This window comes from Orycteropus afer, unplaced genomic scaffold, assembly GCF_000298275.1.
Source record: "Orycteropus afer afer isolate SDZICR_OR568_19922 unplaced genomic scaffold, OryAfe1.0 scaffold01072, whole genome shotgun sequence".
In the NCBI taxonomy this organism is placed as follows: Eukaryota; Metazoa; Chordata; class Mammalia; order Tubulidentata; family Orycteropodidae; genus Orycteropus; species Orycteropus afer.
Genome location: NW_006922659.1, coordinates 137,652 through 142,413, shown reverse-complemented (window position 1 = coordinate 142,413; position 4,762 = coordinate 137,652).

Below are 4,762 nucleotides of genomic sequence, written 5' to 3'. Positions count from 1 at the left end.
ATTTCTCAGCAAATGGCTTCCCTGGTCTGTCAACAGTGCCAGAGAGGCCAGAGGAAAGCCACCCTTGGAAGCCAGAGACAGGGACCACAAAGACAAAGCTTTCCTCCTGAGGCCGGTTTTGCGGATGGCTCAGGTGGGTGTGAAGAGGACCTGGCTGGAGAGTCTGAGCAGGACCAGGGCTCAAAGCCATCCTGGGACATTGCACTCACAGCCAGAGTAGTTGGAGGTGCCCATGGGGCTTGGGTGAGAGGCCCTGGGAACCCAGCCCGCAGGCAGAAAGGGGAGGATATAGCCATCATGTGACTCCTGGGGCTCCGGCCTGCCCCCCAGGCTCCTCTGCATCCATGGGCACCACTCCTCCCCCATACGCCCACGTGAGAGGCCCTAGTGTATCTGGACTCCCCCATAGACTCTGAGGCAGAAATCACCCAGATGAAAACGGAACTTTAGGAAGCAAGCTGTGCTAGCCAGGTTTCAATCCCATTCTTAGTCATTGGTGTAGTTCACACATCAGGGGTCATGGCTAGGAGGAGTCAGCAGCCCCCCTTGGCTGGGGCCAGCTCAAGACGCTAGCTTGGGGAGTCAGCTGGGCAGGGAGGAGCAGGCTGCAGAGGAGAGAGCGTCAGAGCCAAGGGAGAGGAGGTGGAGGGGCATCCGTGGGAGCTGCCGGACTTGGGCAATGAAATGGCCACGAGGAGGATCTAGGATGAGCAGAGGAGAGACCAGGCCCTCGGAGTCCATGGCCATGCTTGCTCAGGCTGAGTGGCTGGTCACCTGGGGTGGAGGCTGGCCACTGCAGCGCTGAAGGAGCCACGGCAGGGGCACAGCCCCAATAGAGCTGTGTGCAGGGTGCAGGCTGAGTGAGGCCGCATGGGGCCCTGGGCCCTTGGAGACAGTGTTAAGTTGGGCAGATAGAAGCCTGAGGGTGGCCATGTCTGAATTGGGCTGGAAGCACAGAGCAGAGCCATCTGGGGCTGAAATGGACACAAGGAGGGATAGGGCAGGTGGGAACAGAGGGTGCAACAATGGGGCTGGCTCAGCACAGGGGAGCCCCACACACATACAAGTGGCCAGAGGGTCTAGTCCAGATCCCTCGAGTCAGTATTAGCCCACAGCAGGTCAGGGGTAGTAACAGGGGCATTCTAGGCTGCAGCCAGGGTGAGAGCAGGAGGGGCTGAAGTGGGTGCCCTTGTGCCCAAACTCAGAAGCCCAGGGACTGGGACCAAAGCAGGAACTCAGTGGACAGCAGAATGGACTTTGGGAAGAGTGGTCAGATACCTGCGGGCAAGAGTAGGGTGCTAGATCTCTGGGAATAGGTGCAGGGCTGCCGGGAGGGGATCAAGCCATGGCTAGGGGTCAGCACTGGCCCTGCCAGTGGTCAGTGACAGATGGTGGGGTTGGGGAGATCAGGGTGAATCCCGTCCAGGAACTCTTCTGGGAAGGGACCAGGGAAAGACACTGGGGGCTCCATGGAACTGGGGACTACAAGCTGGGACTTCAAAGGTTTGGTTTGGGGGCTGGGGGTAGAGGTCAGTTGCTAGGGGCTTTGAGCTGATGGTCAAGGAGGTGGGACCTAGACTCTGACAGCTGAGAAATGAGGACTGGGTACTAGGAGCTGGATGCTGAAACCTGGGGCAAAAGATGCTAGGAGCTAGGAGATATGAGTCGGGGTCTAGGACATGGGGCTAGGGGCCGGGTGCCTGCTGTGAGAGCTGGGGGCATATGGGTATGGGCTAGAGCTAATAGTTTGGTGCTAAGGCTTGTGTTAGGAGCTGAGAGCTGAGAGTGGAGAGCTGGGAGCTGGCAACTGAGAACTGGGTGCTAATAGCTGAGTGTTAAGAACTAGGGGCTAAGAGCTGGGTGTTAGGAGCTAGGAGCTGTGAGTTGAGGTCTGGATACTGGGGGCTGAGAGCTAGGATCTGGGGCCTGGAAACTGGAAACTGGGAGCTTGAGGTGGTGAGCTTGGTGCTAAGGGCTGAGAGATGCAAGCTAGAGGCTGTAGTTGGGTTCTGGGAGCTGGGGGCCAGGAGATAAATCTAGGGGCTTGAAGCTGGGGCTAGGGTCTGGAAGCTGAGTGCTGGGAGCTGGTGCTAGGAGTTCGGGATGGGTGCTGAGAGGTGGGTGTTGGGAGCAGGGGTTGGGATCTAGAGCTAGGGGCTGGCAGTTGGGGGCTGAGAGCTGGGTGCTGGGAGCTGGGGCTAAGAGTTAGGAGCTGGGTTCTGAGATCTGGGATTAGGGGCTTGAGCTGGAGCTGGGTGCTGAGAGCTGGAGTTAGGGGCTAGGAGCTGGGTGCTGAGAGCTGGGAGCTGGGGCTAGGGGCTCAGAGCAAGGTGATGAGAACTGGGGAGTGGGAGCTAGAGTTGGGCCTGGGGCTAGTGGCTGGGTGATGAGAGCTGGGTGCTGGGAGCCACGGGTTGGGAGTTGGGGGCTGGGAGCTAGAATTGGGTGCTAGGAGGTGAAGGCTGGGAGCTGGGGGTTGGGAGCTGGGTGCTAGGAGCTGGAACTTGGACTGGGGACTGAGAGCTGAAACTGGGTCTGGATGCTGGGAACTAGAGCTAGGGGCTAGGAGCTGGGTGTTGAGAGCTGGATGCTGGAGCTAGAGCTAGAGGCTAGGAGCTGGGTCCTGAGAGCTGTGTTCTGGGAGCTGGGTGCTGGGTGCTAGGGGTTGTGAGCTGTGGCTAGGGGCTAGGATCTAGCTAGGTACTGGGAGGTGGGGACTGGGAGCTGGGGTGGGAGCTGGAATTGGGGGCTGGGAGGTGAAGGCTGGGAGCTGAGGGTTGGGAGCTGGGTGCTAGGAGCTTGAACTGAGACTGGGGACTGAGAGCTAAGTGCTGGGAGCTGGGGCTACAAAATGGGTCTGAGTGCTGGGAGCTGGGTCCTGGGAGCTGAGGGCTGGGAGCCAGAGCTAGGTGCTTGGAGCTGGGTGCTGAGAGCTTGGGGTTAGGAGCTGAGTGCTGGGTGCTGGGTGCTGGGTGCTGGGAGTTAGGGGCTCCTAGGGGCTAGAACCTGGGTGCTGATAGCTGGGAGCTGGGGCTAAGGGCTGAGAGCTAGGGGCTGAGAGCTGGGTGCTGGGAGCTGGGGCTAGGGGCTGGGTGCTGATAGCTAGCTACGAGCTGGGTGCCATGCTGAGAGCTGGGTGCTGGGGGCTGGGTGCTGGGAGCTAAACCTGGGGTTTGGGAGCTGGAGCTAGGCCCTGGGAGCTGGGAGCTGGGCCTAGGGGCTGGGAGCTGGGTGCTGAGAGCTGGGAGCTGGGGCTACAAACTGGGTCTGGGTGCTGGGACCTGACTGTTGGGAGCTAGAACTAGGGGCTAGGAGCTGAGTGCTTGGAGCTGGGGCTAAGAGTTAGGAGCTGGGTTCTGAGATCTGGGGTTACGGACTGGGGCTGGGTGCTGGGAGCTGGGAGCTGGGTTAGAGGCTAGAAGCTGGGTGCTGAGAGCTGGGAACTGGGGCTAGGGGCTTGGAGCAAGGTGATGAGAACTGGAGAGTGGGAGCTAGAGTTGGGCCTGGGGCTAGGGGCTTGGTGCTGGGTGCTGGGAGGTGGATTCTGGGAGCTGCAGCTAGGGGCTAGGAGCTGGGTTATGAGAGCTTGGGGTTGGGAGCTGGGTGCTGGGTGCTGGGTGCTGGGTGCTGGGAGCTGGGGCTAGGGGCTGAGTGCTGAGAGTTAGGTGGTGGGGGCTGGGTTCTGGGAGATGGGTGCTGAGAGCTTAGTGATGGGAGCTGGGTCTAGGGGATGGAAGCTGGGTCTAGGACCTGGGATCTGGGTGCTGAGAGCTGGGTGCTGAGAGCTGGGTGTGGAGAGCTAGGGGCTAGGAGCTAGAGCTAGGGCCTGGGAGCTGGAAGCTGTGCTAGGGTCTAGGACCTGGGTGCTGGGTGCAGGGTTCTGGGAGCTGGAGCAAGGGTCTGGGATCTGGGTGTTGAGAGCTGGGTGTGGAGAGCTAGGGGCTAGGAGTTAGAGCTAGTCCCTGGGAGCTGGGAGCTGAGAGGTGGGTGTGGAGAGCTAGGGGTAGGAGCTGGAGCTAGGGCTTGGGAGCTGGGAGCTGGGGCTAAGGGCTGGGATCTGAGTGCTGAATTCTGGGTGCTGACTGCTGGGTGCTGGTAGCTGGAGCTAGGGGCTGGGGCTGAGTGCTGAAAGCTGGGTGTTGGGAGCTGGGGATAGGGGCTGGAAGCTAGGTGTGGAGAACTAGGGGTAGGAGCTAGAGCTAGGGCCTGGGGATGGGGCTAGGGGCTGGGATATGGGTGCTGAGTTCTGGGTGCTGGGTGTTGGGAACTGGAGCCTGGGAGCTGAGAATAGGGGCTGGGATCTGGGTGCTGAGAGCTGGATGTGGAGAGCTAAGGGCTAGGTCTTGGGAGCTGGGAGCTGAGAGCTGGGGGCTGATGCTGGGTGTTGGGAGCTGGGGATAGGGACGGGGAGTTGAGTGTTCAGAGCTGGGTATTGGGAGGTGGAAGCTGGGAGCTAAAGCTGGGGGCTGGGGGCTGGACCTAGGAGCTAGGGCTGAGAGCTGGGCTTGGAATCTGGGGCTAGGGGCTAGGATCCTGGACTGAGAGTTTGGGTCTTATGAGTGAATGATGGGAACAGAGACGTGAGAGGTGGGGGCAAGGGGCTAGGAGCTAGGAAGTTAGAGCACAGGTGTTAAGCCTAGGATTTGCCATTAGGAACCGAGAGCTGAGCTGTGAGAGCTAGGAGTTGAGAGCTGAGGGCTGAGGGCTGAGATCTGGGGCTAGGGGCTGGGAGCCTGGTCTGAGAGCTAGGGATGGTGGATGA